Below are 17,592 nucleotides of genomic sequence, written 5' to 3' on the forward strand. Positions count from 1 at the left end.
CACAAAACAGGTACACTTAAAAATACCAGGTCGAAACTAAGTTTTACTAGCCCGGGAAGTCTTAATGACTGCCAAACAACTAAAAATTAACTTCTAAAAACGTGAAGTCTCATTACTAATAGTTTTTGGTCACTAAAAAAAATTTAAATTAAAAAAATTAAATTTAAAATTAAAATTTAAAATTTAAATTTTATAATTTTTTAAATTAAAAACATTTTTTTTCTTTTCTTTCTGTCTCTTTTGCTTAGTTTGATTATTTCTTACCCTCTCTTTTTTCCGCTGTCTATAACTGTTTTTACAATGATTTTAATGTTGTACCTTTCACTTCCTGGATTTTCAAGCCTGCCGAAACAGTTTCGCAGCTTGTCAAACGTGCTGCAATCTGATTGGTCAAGGGGAGAGGGGGATCCTCTCGCTCCTCCCATTGGTCCTAGCTTTGCTTGAACTGACGCTGGGATCTTCTCTGATTTCTATTGGAGGAATTGCACCCAGTAAAGACCGCGGTAAGTTAGTGGGATAGTATATATCTATGGAGTGGTGAGCACTGTGGGTTCGTCACTCTGAGCCATTTCTGGCCCAATAAATTAACTGCAATGGATGATTTGAAAAGATCTATTACCAGCAGTGCTCCATCATTGGTGGGTTTAAAATTTATTCGCTCAAACTTCAAACAGAGGATCCCAGCAGTATATAAGAGATACAACTAGAAATATAAGTGTCCAACGCTGGTAACTCGCTTTCCTACATTATCACTATCTGTGGCACTTCTAGTCCCAGTTTTTTTATATATATATATATATATACGGCTCAAATCTCCTATTTGAAATTTGAAGGGATAAATCTTAAACCAACCAATGATGGAGCAGTGCCAAGAACAGACATTTCCCCTGCCAAATTCAAGCAGGCAAATCTATTGGCGCAAAAATTATAACCAGAATTCGCTTTCGGTTTGCAAGTTCACTCAGATTGAAGTCAACCTCCTTCAAATCGGCCCTCGTAAGTCCAGCAAGAAGTCAAAAGCAGAGGGATGAGAGGACATTGGTAGAAAAATAGCAACAAAACATATTTCTGATGAACGGTGCCCGTCCAAAATGTTAACCTGTGTTTTCCTCTTCCAGGTGTTTGTGGACCTGCAGTGTACCTTCAGAATTTTCTATATTCTTTTTATCTCTAGCAGAAGAGCAGCTATTGAAAGAACTGACATTGTCAGTGTGATCATGCCTACAAGTGTAAAATAGGGAGCAAAGGAACGAAGGAACGATAGTACAATTTATACATTGTTCAGAATAAGCTTTGAACTTCCATAGACTATTTTCTACTCACACAACGAGTTTCTGTAGCACGCATCTGACACGTTGGTTCACAAGCTGCTCCATATTCACCTCCTTTTGCATTTGCACAATTGAAGTAAATTTTAGGATGTTCACACATGTCTAAAGAAGAATATTTAACGTTTAATTACTAAAACACATAACATACTTGACATGCATCAGGAAATCTTACGGCAAGTCAGGTTCATAGGATAGATTTGCCAACGGCCAACTCGTGTCTCAAATTATTACGGAATCTTACAACACCAGGTTATAGTCCAACAAATTTATTTTAAAATCACAATCTTTCTGAGATTATCTCCTTCGTCATCTGACGAAGGAGATAACCTCCGAAAGCTTGTGATTTTAAAATAAATTTGTTGGACTATAACATGGTGTTGTAAGATTCCTTACATTTGTCCACCCCAGTCCATCACCGGCATCTCCACATCAAATTATTACAATATTACTTCATACCGCATCACTTTTGGCACATTTTAAATGATTAAGAGCTAATATTTAGAGATGAGTTGAGGTCTGAAACTATAATATGCAACGTGAAGATTATTTTTCGTATTTTATATATCTTATGTTTTTATGTTTATAGAAGAATAAAAGTTAACAATATTTCCTACCTTCAGGGATCAAAGGATGGCCAGAACAGTCAACTTTCCCATTGTGACAAAAGCTGGAAGTGAAATAAGACAACAGAATGATGTGCAACTTGTAGCAATTATAAAATTTGTACCTCCCAAGTTGCATCCCCTAGTTTAGCCGTAAATTTATAAAAAGATTTCTGAAGGGAAGTTGTGCTAATTAGAAGCTCGCCCTTGACAATACCCAAAGTGCGAAGTTGCTTTAATCATGAATCCCTGGCAGGCATTGCCAATTACCACTTTACCCATTCATCCTTGCTATTTTGTTTCTGTTGTACAGCCACTGGGGGAAACGCTGCAGCCTGAGGAAAGCTCAGAACTTCATTACAAGAACCCCTGGATCAAATCCAAAAAGTTCTCTCTGTCAGTGGGTCTACAGTGAAACTGCCAAGGAACAGTAAAGATTGATTGAAGATATTGTGACAACCTCCAGCACATCATGCTTTGATGATGAGCTGATTGAACTTTGCTGCTGGAGGTTGTGTCTTTGGATGCCTTGTTTGCCCACCATGAAAGGAAAATTGTCAAAACTGTGGCTTGCAGAGCATGGCAAGGGATCACTGAGGCGATTAACTCCAGCAGGAGAGGGATACAGTGTCGGAAGAAATATAATGACCTCACCAGCAGGGGAAAAGTAAGGACAGCAGATTGCACATATAATGCTGCCTTTTAGCCCTCGAGCAATAGCTCCGCACAGCTCCTTCCACAATGCAATGTCCTCCTTTTAAATGAAATAGTGATAGCCATCAGAATCTCTTGTTCACCTAAGAATGTCTCCCTGTTGACTATTTCCATAGACTGATTGCATATAATGGCCTGGAAAATCTGATGCAGGAAGCAGACTTGTGCAACAGCATCTGCTACCTCAAGAAAGCACCTTCTTCATGCTTAGGGAAAGGACTCAGCTCACATGGGGATCTTGGACTCAATATACCGCTGTCAGTAAATGAAGGGTCCCATATAATGTTTCTGCAGGAGAAGGCGGTGTTTAACAGCAAATTCTCTTGCTCTTCAGGATGGTCCACCTCCCGATGATCCAGTTGAATGCCCCTGTATATTGCTGTACTTAAGTTGCACACTACATGCTACAGTGATCCTAGAAAGCTCCCACAGGGTTACATTTAAGTAATGATCCAAACACCTAATCCTCTGCTTTAGCATTCCAAAGATGTTTTCTAGGATACTGTCATGGATGTATGAGGCTCATTATAACATTGCTCAGATGCATTGGAAACTGCTCTCAGTGGTGTCATCTGCCATGGCAACAGTACGGAGTCGTACAGCACCAGGTTATAGTCCAACAGCTTTATTTGAAATCACAAGCTTTCGGAGCTTTGCTCCTTCGTCAGGTGACACTCACCTGACGAAGGAGGAAAGCTTGTGATTTCAAATAAAGCTGTTGGACTATAACCTGGTGTTGTGCTGTACGACTCCTTACATTTGTCCACCCCAGTCCATCACCGGCATCTCCACATCTTGGCAACAGTAGGTAGCCAAGGTCCCCCAGTAGTTAATCCGTCGATCACTGTCCTTCTTCAAACAATGGTGGAATGGTAGACTGCCTGAGGATAAAGGAACTACGAGAGCTGCTAGGACCTGGCATTCATCTGCATTATTTTATGTCAGTGGTGATAGACAAGTTGCACATTTATGGAGTATTCAAGTAAGGGGTATTCCTTTCCACAGAAACACAAAGTCAAAAAAGGGTTTCATCTATCATTCCTATATATTGGTTCACCCTGGTAAATAACACTTCCGTTACCTGCTATCAGTGGTCCGTAGACTAGCTGATACATACTGTGTCACTGGTGTTCCCTGAAACCCTCCAGTGGCACAGAATCTTAATTCTGTTGCAATTTTCCCTGGCATTGAGAGTGCAACGTTAGCTCTTGAATGAGTTGCAGGTCCTAGCAGATGGTACAACTCCCTAACAACTTCCCTACAGAAATTCCACGAGCACTGCTCCTCATTGAAGTTCAAGAAAGTCCTTCAGGGACCCTATACCCACACAGCTGGGTACCTCCTAGTTAAAACTCTCCTTCTCTGTTTGACTGCTCGGGCATCTTGCAGAGCTCCATACTCATCCTCCTCCTTCTTCTCCCCCTTCAGAGAGCAAATGCGTAGAGGGATTCTTAAAGGAACGTCCATAATTCCACACAGTAAGGTCTCCTCATGGCAGCCGAAATACTCAGGACACCCTATCCCAAAATGTATTTGCATTCAAATACAGTAAAGTTACAGTATCCAGTAACTGAACCTCTGCAATCATGGACTAGCAGAACTCAAGGCACTCAAAATACTCTTAGTTTTTCTCTAGGGTGCTCTTTTTATGATGGGAATTCGCACCGACCTGTAACCAGCGTTGTGATAGGAAATTGGGTCGCAGATCATTGTGATGTACAAGAGCTAGCTATTTGAATTTCAACGATTGCTTTTCATGCAGCACTGTGGGGCATTTAAAATCAGGACCGGACATTCAGGGGCAGTGGGCCAGCTGTTACAGGTTTGCACCAAGTATTCCGATGCACGGCGCCTCCCCTACAGGCATTCCTGAGGTGCTAAAGCCATGAAAATCGTCCCTCCTATGTCACCAGAAATAGCTAGTTCAAATTGTTTCTGACAAATGAAATGACTAATGCCAATCAAACATGTTGGAAAAGAAACTGGGGTGATAGTTCACAGATAGCCTTACATTTGGAGAATAGTGAAACAGATCAGGGCATAAATTTATATAGAGTAGTACCCCCTCGATTTGCCCACATGCCCACTATTGGCAATGTTATTTTTGTCCTTGGTTGATGAGTAAAGAAAAATTACATTTTTACAGGCTGTCTCTCAAACAAGAGAGAATGTTATTCATTATTCAACTCACCAAGTTTGATTGAACAAGTTAACACTCTGGCCAGCAGGTATAATTGTATCATCGAGCAAAAAACATGGGCAGCGAGATACACTGACACATGTGCTGGTAGCATCAAGGAAAGAATCCGGTGGGCAGTTGCAGCCGTCTACGGGAACTCCACTCTCAGAATATTCGAGGGTTGGATTGGACAGTGAAAAGCAGGTGCGTTTGCACGCTTTGGAATCATAACTGAAAACCTGACCGCCAGGGCAAGGGATTTCTGAAAGCAAAAATCAAGCACAGTTCACGAACCTTTCTCAGGTAGGGCACAGCGCAGAATGTTTTTGGATCTCTTACATGATCATTTTGTAATTATTTCAGTTGTAAGCTCTGAATTAAAAGAAAATTCCCTTGAATGCGGGGGTTCTCCAGCTCGGCTGCTGTTGCACTGTCATTTTCTGACGCTCCCCAGACGAGTGGGAAACTCCTCCCCGCCCCACCATGGAAAATACACCCCCTTTATTGTCCAGCAAATTCATTCAGGATTATAATTACATAGAATTACATAGAATGTACAGCACAGAAACAGGCCCCTCGACCCAACTGGTCCATGCCGGTGTTCATGCTCCACACGAGCCCCCTCCCGCCCCTCTTCATCAAACCCTATTAGCATAACCTTCGAATAATATAATAAACTCCTGAGGACTTTCAAACAAAGCACAGACATCCTTATCATTCTTAAAAGTAAAAATCAAGTGAGACCGCCATTATACTGTGAAGTTCACCTTCCCATTCAAAACAACTGTAATTATACATCTTTAAAACATCAGTATGTGTCACTCCAGAGTGACCCTTAGATTTACAATGGTTTTTCTACACGACACTCAACATTCTTGTTCTTTGCGATATATTTTTTTATCAGGAAATCCATTATGAAAACTCCATACCCTGATCAAACATCAGATGGCAGTGTTATTTAATGGAGCATTTCAGGGTCCTGTTAAACGCACAGCCTCGTGTTAATGAGGAACTGCTTTGGCTGCGCATTGATACAAAAATGTCAGGTCCCAGTCTGACTGCAGAAAAGCATTGAAGCCAGACCCTCTTGGAAGGCCATCTCACATCACTTGGGCTCCATACCATGGGCAGTAGAACTCCAAACTGGTGAAAAGTCAGGTTTCAAAGGTGCTCCGGCATTGCACGAGACCTCCAGACCACTTTATAAACCTTCCTCAGAGTCTTTAATGTTTTTAGAAGGAGTGCAAGCTCCCAACTGATCTCTCAGAAATACTCTACAAATGACGTGCTGTGGAACAGAGTTGTGCACACACATGCAAGCCCACCTTCAGATATCTCTCTTTAAGGGTAGAGTGTGGTTTGCAGCTGCCAGTATAACAGGTGTTGCCAGCCGAATGTCTCACTCTACAGCTGCCGATCTCAAAACGATAGAGCAATTTAACATCAGCCTTTAATGTGTCAGTTATTGAGCTATTCAAGGAATTTCAACAGCAGTTCTTGGATTATACTAATTAAACACTATTAATAACTGTGAAACCAGAAACTGAGCAATCCTCATTGAACACTTACTGCATTCATCCACAAAATGTCTCCAATCTGTCAATATCAGGCCTTTTATGGCACAAGCACGAGCATACATTCCAAGGGCAGCACACATGAAGTCCTCACTCTTCTCATAATTGCAAGTTTCAAACCTACATCTCTGAAGGGAAAACAATTAATTAATATGAAAAAAATTACTTTAAAAGGACAAAATTACATATTAAACATTGAGGTAGCACCTGAGAATTTAAACTTTTGCCCATAGCAACACCCTGGGGTGGATTTTCATCTTCACCACCTGGGCGGTAATCTGGCGAAGCAGATCGCCCGGCCTTTACAGATCCCCACCGATATTCATTGGCACGTGATAAGTTAAAAGCCTATCATGATCTTCAATATTTCACCGGCACTGTCACAGATGTGTGTGAACACATCCAGTGATGAAATCTGAAAGGACCTGTTGAACAATACAGTGAATCAAAATAGTGGAAATTGTGCCTGAACATGATATGTGGTCTCTTCGCCTGTACTGCCCTGGTGATAGCAGGCTAACTGGTGTGGTCCAGTGTCTCAGACTTACTAGCTTGTCCTCAGTACACTACAGACTGAATAGTGTGCAAAACTAAATCATGTTGTATGTTCCCTCTTGTCGAGCACTATTTATGGGGCTTGAGTTCAAACATGTGATCAGGCTGTGGTATCTCCCCACCACCAGTGAGAAATCTGCTTTCAGGTTCTAAAAATTAGACAGTAAAAAGGTTGCAATGTTCTCCAAAACAGAATTGTCCTTTACCTCATAATAATCCGAGGGATCCACCATACAATGACACTTTCCAAATATACTGGATTTACTCATCAGTATGGAGCAATGAGACTGGGCATACACACCTGGTAAACAGAAATTAAGTTGTTTTATTATTGTATGTTATTGTATTGTTTCTATATCTATCTACTGGCCATGTGCAAGGGCTCATCAGATTTAAGCAGGAATACTTTTACAGACTAAAGGAAAACAATTCTCAAAAGAATAGGGATAGGAATCATCCTACTCAAAAAGGGCAACAAGTCAGAACCAAAGGCTCACTAACTTCACCTCAGGTGTAGGAAAGTTACAGGAAGGGATTATTAAGGATTCTCTCTCCGACCAACTTGACAGAGAAGTGGTTATTCAGGATGTGAAACGTGGCTACCAGAAAAGAAGGCCATGTCTTACCAAGCTGAGTAAATTCTTTAAGGAGGTTACCAGGTCGATGGATGGCGGTAGTCCGGTAGACTTTGTACACGTAGCCTCCCAATAGGCTGCTTTTTAAGATCGAGTCCTGTGGGATTGGAGGGCAGATCGTGGGCTGGATAGGGAATTGGTTGTGTTCTCGTAGGCAGAGGTCGGTCATTAATGCTGGTGGCTTCACGTGGAGACCGGTTACAAGTGGAGACCCGCAAGAATCTGTATTAGAGCTGTTACTCTTCATAATTTATATTAAAAATCTGGAGGAAGGGGTTGGGGGTACTGCCCGCAGGTTCACGGATGTAACGGAGATCGGTGCTGGTGTCAGAACGGTTGAGGAGCAAAAAAAAAATTACAATCTCATTTCGATGCTATGGGGGAATGAGCTAGCATCGAGCAGATGACATTTAATGTTGATAAAAGTAGTGTAATGCAAATAGGTAGAGCTAATACCAAGCATGTGTACACCATCCAGGACTCTGAATTAAGTTCTTTTGAGAGGGAAAGAGACTTAGTATTAGAATGCATGAGTGTCTAAAGATCCACGATTCCAGTGAGAGCATTAGGGTATAACAAGGAGGTAATACTAAGGCAATCTGTAATGAAGCAATGAGCACCATGGTGTCCTCGTAAAAGACCTTGGTTGGGCCCCATGCAGAATACTGTGTCCAGTTCTAGTCCCCTCACTTGGTGGAAGATATAGAGGCTCTGATAAAGTTCAAGGGACAGCTACTAGATCAATAACTAGTTTTAAAACCCTTAGCTATCACAATAGGTTCAGGTAGCTTGGTCCTTTTACAAAGCGTAGACTTTGGGGAGACTTGATTGAAGTATTTAAAATGATGAAAATGGCAGATGCGTGAAAGAAATATTTTGAATCTGTCTTCACAGTAGAAGACACAAAAAACATACCAGAAATAGTGAGGAACCAAGGGTCTAATGAGAGTGGGGAACTTAATGTAATTAATATCAGTAGAGAAAAAGTACTGGAGAAACTAATGGGATTAAAAGTCAATAAATCTCCTGGACCTGATGGCCTGTATCCTAGGGTTCTAAAGGAGGAGGCTGCGGAGATAGTTGGTTGTGATCTTCCAAAATTCCCGAGATTCTAGAATGGTCCCAGTGGATTGGAAGGTAGCAAATGTAACCCCGCTATTCAAGAAAAGAGGGAGAGAGAAAACAGGGAACTACAGGCTAGTTCGTCTGACGTCAGGAAATTGCTGGAATCCATTATTAAGGAAGTGGTATCAGGGCACTTAAAAAATCATAATCTGATTAGGCAGAGTCAACATAGTTTTATGAAAGGGAAATCGTGTTTGACAAATTTATTAGAGTTTTTTGAGGATGTAACTAGCAGGGTAGATAGAGAGGAACCAGTGGATGTAGTATATTTGGATTTCCAAAAGGTTTTCGATAAGGTGCCACATAAAAGGTTGTTACGCAAGGTTAGGGCTCATGGGGTTGGGGGTAATATATTAGCATAGATAGAGGATTGGTTAATGGACAGAACACAGAGAGTAGGGATTAACGGGTCATTTTCAGGCTGTAACTAGTGGGGTAGCGCAAGGATCAGTGCTTGGGCCTCAGCTATTTACAATCTATATTAATGACTTAGACGAAGGGATCGAGTGTAATGTATCCAAGTTTGCTGACGATACAAAGCTAGGTGGGAAAGTAAGCTGTGAGGAGGACACAAAGAGTCTGCAAAGGGATACAGACAGGTTAAGTGAGTGGGCAAGAAGGTGTCAGATGGAGTATAATGTGGGGAAATGTGAGGTTATTCACTTTGGTAGGAAGAATAGAAAAACAGAATATTTTTTAAATGGTGAGAAACTATTAAATGTTGGTGTTGAGAGAGATTTGGGTGTCCTCGTGCACGAAACACAAAAAGTTAACATGCAGGTACAGCAGGCAATTAGGAAAGCAAATGGCATGTTGGCCTTTATTGCAAGGGGGTTGGAGTACAAGAGTAAGGAAGTCTTGCTGCAATTGTACAGGGCTTTGGTGAAACCTCACCTGGAGTACTGTGTACAGATTTGGTCTCCTTATCTAAGGAAGGATATACTTGCCTTAGAGGTGGCGCAACAAAGGTTCAGTAGATTGATTCCTGGGATGAGAGGGTTGTCCTATGAGGAGGGATTGAGTAGAATGGGCCTATACTCTCTGGAGTTTAGAAGAATGAGAGGTGATCTCATTGAAACATATAAGATTATGAGGGGGCTTGACAGGGTAGATGCTGAGGTTGTTACCCCAGGCTGGAGTGTCTAGAACTAGGGGGCATAGTCTCAGGGTAAGGGGTCGGCCATTTAAGACTGAGATAAGGAGGAATTTCTTCACTCAGAGGGTTGTGAATGTTCAGCATTCCTTACCCCAGAGGGCTGTGGATGCTGAGTCATTGAGTATATTCAAGGCTGAGATGGATAGATGTTTAGACTCTGGGGGAATCAAGGGATATGGGGATCGGGCGGGAAAGTGGAGTTGAGGTTGAAGATCAGCCATGATTTTACTGAATGGTGGAGCAGGCTCGAGGGGCCATACGGTCTCCTCCTGCTCCTATTGCTTACGTTCTTATGAGAACATGTGTACATGCGGACAGATTATTTGAATTGATAAGTTAGGAACAACAAGCGGATATACAAGCTATAAGGCATAGAACGATGTTAGATGTCAGGAGGTTTTTCTTTTGCCAGAGCATCATTCACCGAGAATCATGGAAACATAGAATCGTTACAGCACCACTACTGACCGAGCTGGCCGAGTCCTGAAGGATATAGCTGCCAGACTGGGCCTGGGGCAGGTGGTGAGCGAACCAACATGAGGGGAAAACTTACTTGACCTCGTCCTCACCAATCCACCTGTCGCAAATGCATCTGTCCATGACAGTATTGGTAGGAGTGACCACCGCACAGTCCTCGTGGAGATGAAGTCCCGTCTTCACACTGAGGACACCATCCAATGTGTTGTGTGGCACTACCACCATGCTAAATGGGATAGATTCAGAACAGATCTAGCAGCTCAAAACTGGGCATCCATGAGGTGCTGTGGGCCATCAGCAGCAGCAGAATTGCATTCCAGCACAATCTGTAACCTCATAGCCTGGCATATTCCTCACTCTACCATTAAACACAAACCAGGGGATCAACCCTGGTTCAATGAGGAGTGCAGAAGAGCATGCCAGGAGCAGCACCAGGCGGACCGAAAAATGAGGTGCCAACCTGGTGAAGCTACAACTCAGGACTACATGCATGCTAAACAGCGGAAGCAACATGTTACAGACAGAGCTAAGCGATTCCACAACCAACGGATCAGATCAAAGCTCTGCAGTCCTGCCACATCCAGTTGTGAATGGTGGTGGACAATTAAACAATTAACGGGAGGAGGATCCTCAATGGTGGCAGAGTCCAGCACGTGAGTGCAAAAGACAAGGCTGAAGCATTTGCAATCATCTTCAGCCAGAAGTGCCGAGTGGATGATCCATCTCGGCCTCCTCCCGATATCCCCACCATCACAGAAGCCAGTCTTCAGCCAATTCGATTCACTCCACGTGATATCAAGAAATGGCTGAGTGCACTGGATACAGCAAAGTCTATGGGCCCCGACAACATCCCAGCTGTAGTGCTGAAGACTTGCGCTCTAGAACTAGCCGCGCCTCTAGCCAAGCTGTTCCAGTACAGCTACAACACTGGCATCCACCCGACAATGTGGAAAATTGCCCAGGTATGTCCTGTCCACAAAAAGCAGGACAAATCCAATCCGGCCAATTACCGCCCCATCAGTCTACTCTCAATCATCAGCAAAGTGATGGAAGGTGTCGTCGACAGTGCTATCAAGCGGCACTTACTCACCAATAACCTGCTCATCGATGCTCAGTTTGGGTTCCGCCAGGATCACTCGGCTCCAGATCTCATTACAGCCTTGGTCCAAGCATGGACAAAAGAGCTGAATTCCAGAGGTGAGGTGAGAGTGACTGCCCTTGACATCAAGGCAGCATTTGACCAAGTGTGGCACCAAGGAGCCCTAGTAAAATTGAAGTCAATGGGAATCAGGGGGAAAACTCACCAGTGGCTGGAGTCATACCGAGCACAAAGGAAGATGGTAGTGGTTGTTGGAGGCCAATCATCTCAGCCCCAGGACATTGCTGCAGGAGTTCCTCAGGGCAGTGTCCTCGGCCCAACCATCTTCAGCTGCTTCATCAATGACCTTCTCTTTTTCATTAGGTCAGAAATGGGGATGTTCGCTGATGATTGCACAGTGTTCAGTTCCATTCGCAACCCCTCAGATAATGAAGCAATCCGAGCCCGCATGCAGCAAGACCTGGACAACATCCAGGCTTGGGCTGATATGTGGCAAGTAACATTCGCGCCAAACAAATGCCAGGCAATGACCATCTCCAACAAGAGAGAGTCTAACCATCTCCCCTTGACATTCAACGGCATTACCATCACCGAATCCCCCACCATCAACACACTGGGGGTCACCATTGACCAGAAACTTAACTGGACCAGCCACATAAATACTGTGACTACAGGAGCAGGTCAGAGGCTGGGTATTCTGTGGCGAGTGACTCACCTCCTGACTCCCCAAAGCCTTTCCACCATTTACAAGGCACAAGTCAGGAGTGTGATGGAATACTCTCCACTTGCCTGGATGACTGCAGCTCCCACAACACTCAAGAAGCTCGACAAAATCCAGGACAAAGCAGCCCGCTTGATTGGCACCCCATCCACCACCCTAAACATTCACTCCCTTCACCACCGGCGCACTGTGGCTGCAGTGTGTACCATCCACAGGATGCACTGCAGGAACTCGTCATGGCTTCTTCAACAGCACCTCCTAAACCCACGACCTCTACTACCTAGAAGGACAAGAGCAGCAGGCGCATGGGAACAAGACCACCTGCATGTTCCCCTCCAAGTCACACACCATCCCGACTTGGAAATATATCGCCGTTCCTTCATCGTCGCTGGGTCAAAATCCTGGAACTCCCTTCCAAACAGCACTGTGGGAGAACCGTCACCACACGGACTGCAGCGGTTCAAGAAAGCGGCTCACCACCATCTTCTCAAGGGCAATTAGGGATGGGCAATAAATGCTGGCCTCGCCAGCGATGCCCACATCCCATGAACGAATAAAAAAAAGCATAGAAGTCGGCCATTCAGCCCATCAAGCCCTTGCTGGCTCTTTAAAAGAGCAATCCAGTTAGTCTCATTCCCCCGCTCTTCCCCGTAGCCCTGCAAATTTTTTCCTTTCAAATATTTATCCAATTCTTTCTTGAAAGCCACAGTTGAATTTGCCTCCACCACTCTTACAGCCAGGGCATTCCAGATCATAACCACTCGCTGCATAAATAAGTTTTTCCTCATGTCACTTTTGATTCTTTTGCCAATCACCTTAAATCTGTGTCCTCTGGTTCTCAACTCTTTCGCCAATGGGAACAGTTTTTCTTTATTTACTTTATCTAAACCCATCGTGACTTTGAACACTCCTATCAAATCTCCTCTCAACATTCTCTGCTCTAAGGAAAACAACCCCAGCTTCTCCATCTATCCAGGTAACTGAAGTCTCTCATCCCTGGAACCATGCTAGTAAATCTTTTTTGCGCCCTCTCTAAGGACTTCACATCCTTCCTAAAGTGCGGGGCCGAGAATGGGATACAATACTCCAGTTGTGGCCGAACCAGTGTTTTATAAAGGTTCAACACAATTTCCTTGCTTTTGTACTCTATGTCTCTATTTATAAAGCCCAGGATCCTGTATGCTTTTTTAACTGCTTTCTCAACCTGTCCTGCCGCCTTCAATGATTTGTGCACATATACCCACTCTGTTCTTCCACCCCCTTTAGAATTGTGCCCTCTAGTTTATATCGCCTCTCCTCGTTCTTCCTGCCAAAATGTACCACTTCGCATTTCTCTGCGTTAAATTTCATCTGCCATGTGTCCGCCCATTCCTCCAGCCTGTCTGTGTCCTCTTGAAGTCTATCACTATCCTCCTCACTGTTTACTACACTTCCAAGTTTTGTGTCAGCTGCAAATTTTGAAATCTTGCCCTGTACACCCAAGTCCATGTCATTAATATAAATCAAAAAAAGCAGTGGTCCCAGCACCGACCCCTGGGGAACACCACTGTGCACCTCCCTCCAGTCTGAAAAACAACCGTTCACCACTACTCTCTGTTTCCTATCACTTAGCCAATTTTGTATCCATGCTGTCACTGCCCCTTTTATTCCATGGGCTTCAATTTTGCTGACAAGCTTATTATGTGGCACTTTATCAAACACCTTTTGAAAGTCCATATACACAACATCATCATTTGGAGTAGATTGGCACCAGAATAGTGGAAATTGTGCCTGAATATGTTGTCTTTTCAGCTGCCGTGGGAGCAGATTCACTCCAAACGTCCAAAAGAGAGCTGGACAAGTTCCTGGAGGAGGCTGATATAACTGCATAAAAAATGTGGGTGGGATGTTTGGTAATGTACCTCAAGGTCATTGTTATCTCCTGGGACTCTTTTTTGATTACCTTCAGGAGTCGGAGAGAAATGGCTAAACTAGTTGTCCACTATAAACGTTCAAGTCTATGTCCCTTGGACATAAGGGAGCAGAGATGGGAGCTGAACCAGGGTGAACGACCAGGGTGAGAGAGAGTAAGGGTTTTACTGGGGACAAGGGTTGGCGACCAATGGTAGGTGTTCTTTAAATCTAAAGATGGATAGAGTGCAAATAAATGAGTGTATAAAAGAATAGAGTATTGTGCGTAAACAGTGTGATTAAAATTAAAGTGAAACTTATGGGTGGTACTTACAACTTAGACAGGGACGCAAAATGGTAGTGGGAGCTCAGCTGCCAGTTACACACCCTGCCTGACATTGAAGTCAATGGAAAGCAAAATTGACGGGATGTATAACAGGCAGTCTATGCCGCTGCCAAAGTTGAAAGTTCTCCTCTATAAAAGAAATACCTGATAAAATTAGAACTAACAATAATAAAGAAAATCATGAGGAATACAGGAAGTTCAGTGGGAGGTGAAAAGGGTGATTAGAAGGGCTAAAATGGAATATGAAAAAAAGCTGTCAAATAATATGAAAGGAAATAACAAGGGCTTTTATAATCATGTGAAAAGCCCAACACTCAGGGGTGAAGGAGGGTGTCTAATTGGTGGAGGATGAAGGCATGATGGAGATATTACATTTTGAATTGTTTTTTACTGATGATGGTGAAAGTGAGAATGTAGGTGGACCAGAGGAGGATATGGAATAATTGTTAGAGCTAACTGTAGAAAAGGAATTGGTTTAAAAAAAAAATGACCAGGACTCAAGGTGAATAGGCCACTGGGCCCTGCTAACATGAACCTCAAACTGTTGAAATAAATCAGGGAGGAGATAGCAGATTCTATAAGAAGAAATGTAGCACCATGGATAGAAGGTTGGTTGACAGACGACAGGGTAAATGAGATATTGCTTGGATTGAAGAAAGGTTGGAAATGGTGTAGCCCAGAGTTCAGTGCTGGGTCCACGAACGATCATAGACCTGAAACGTTAATTCTACCTCCCTCTCTTCACAGATGCCGCCTGACCTGCTGTGTGTTTGCAGAAATTTCTATTTTTATTTCATATCTCCAGCATCTGCAGTATTTTGCTTTTTGTTAGATCATTTAGGGTTAGGTACGAGACACAATCCCAAAATTTGCTGACAAAACAAAAGTAGGAGATTTGGCAAACAGCCTGTGGGAATGAAAGGGTACAAGTGGAGGATACAGAGCAATTAAATAGAACAACTACAAGTAAGCGAGCAGTACTGAAAAACATTGGTAGAACTCAAAGCAGAAAATGCAGTTTAGAGAAGTCAGGGAAGAAATAGCAGAGGCTCTGAGCACAATCTTCTAAACATCTTTGGATACGTAAATTGTGCCAGAAAAAGGGAGAAAGGGATAAACCAGGTAACCATAGATCAACCAACCTAACATCACTACAGCCTTAATCCAACATAAAGTTAATGTTCATATCGAAAAAATGGGTTAAGGACGGCCAATGTGGATTTGTAAAAGGCAACTCATGTCTGACAGTTTTTAACAGAGCTTTTTGAGCAAATAATGGAGTGTATTGTTGAACAAAATGAAGTGAATGTTGTGTGTATGGATTTTTAAAGGGTTTTGATAAAATGCACATAGCAGGTTTGTTGATAGAGTTTAAACACGGGGTATTAAAGAGAATGTGACAGATTGGTTAGGAAGTTGGTTAAAAGATAGAAAACAGAGAGAGTGGCTAATGGACTAGTGGGATGTAAACAGTGGTGTCCATCAGGGGTCAGTGTTGAGACCAGTACTCTTCTCAATAGTTATCAATGAGCTGGACTTGAGTGTAGGGGTCACAATGTCAAAATTTGCAGATGACACAAAAATAGGGAGTCTGGTTAACTGTAAAGATGACTGTAAGTGGATTCAGGATGACACAGGTTAATGGCTTTGGCAGATAAATGTCAGATGAAATTTAATTTGGAAAAATGTGAGGAGATATATTTTGGTAGCAAGGATAGCGAGAGTCCATCTACACTAAATGGGAAACCTTTAAAAGGATTAGAGGAACAGGGAGATTTAGGGGTTCAAATACCTAAATCTTTAAAAGTGGAAGAACAAGCTTTTTAAGCTGTTTTAAAATGTTAAACCTGTAAAAATCATTGGTCAGAATAGACTTGAACTTGTATGGGAAACAATTTGTTTAGCCATTCATTGCCAGATCTGGCTGGACCACATAAAGCACTATCAGATCCTGATCTCCTCTGCCAAAACTGCTCACGACTCCAGAATCATCCTGGAGTGCAAAGATAACCTCAGGCCAGTGTGCTCAGCCCAACCACTTTCAGCTGCTTCACTAATGACCTTCCCTCTGTCGTAAGACCAGGAATGGACGATACACTAACAATTCGATAGTGTTCAGCTCTGTTCAAAACTCCAATAATGGATTAACCCATACCAGCCTACACAATGCGGACAACATGGGCTCATAAGTGGCAGGCAATATTCATGTCACATAAGTGCCAGGCAATGACCATCTCCAACGTGAAAAGGATCAACCACCTCCCCTTAACCTTCAGTGGAGACCACCAATTCAGAGTCTCCCTCGACACTCAAGAAGCTGGACACCATCCAGGACAGGTCAGTTTGCTGGATTCAATATCCAGCCCCTATACCTCTGGCGCACTGTGGCTGCAGTGTATATGATTTACAGGATGGACTGCAGCAACTCACCCAAGCTTACTTCGACAGCACCTCCCCCTGAGAAGAACAAGAGCAGCAACGTCATGAGAACACCATCAGCCTCAAGTTCACCCTGACTTGGACATACTTTGTCATTCCTTCAGGTTACTAGGTCACTATCCTAGAATTCCCCGATGGCATTATGGGAGCACCATCTCCGTAAGGACTCCAATGGTTCAAGTAGAAGGCTCACCAGCACCTTTTCAGGACAACTAGGGATGGGCAGTAAATGCAGCCTTGCTAGCATTTCCCACATCCTAAGAACCAATTTTTAAAAAATGACTGTACAAATCTATACAACTAGACAGTCAATGTAACCTCCTGTAAATACCCTGTTGAGAAAATGCACCAATCCTACATCTGTGTGAAAAACTGTACAACTTTTCTCTATTGTAAAGGAAAAGTTTCTAAAAAGTTTAAATTAGAAAAACCTGTTGATACCAGCAAAATTAATTATTAGAAGCTCGCCAGTTTTCCTGTTTCAACTTGTGATCTGTTTGCTTGTAATATTTAGTTTCTTGAAAATAAATGCAGGGGCAATTTTTTTCTTAAAGTTAATTAAAATAAAAAAGGGGTAAGTAATGAGGTTGATGATGTGCTATGTTTCTTGTCATGGATTCGGAGGCTGGAACCCAACAGTGTCAATAGTGGTAGGAGCTCTGCATTTAGACCATTCGGGATAAATAAAACCTACCAAAAATAAGTTATGTCGACTCTGTTTATAGCTTGAACTGCAAAATAGGTATTAG

Source organism: Heptranchias perlo, chromosome 12 (genome assembly GCF_035084215.1).
Source record: "Heptranchias perlo isolate sHepPer1 chromosome 12, sHepPer1.hap1, whole genome shotgun sequence".
NCBI classification, from domain to species: Eukaryota; Metazoa; Chordata; class Chondrichthyes; order Hexanchiformes; family Hexanchidae; genus Heptranchias; species Heptranchias perlo.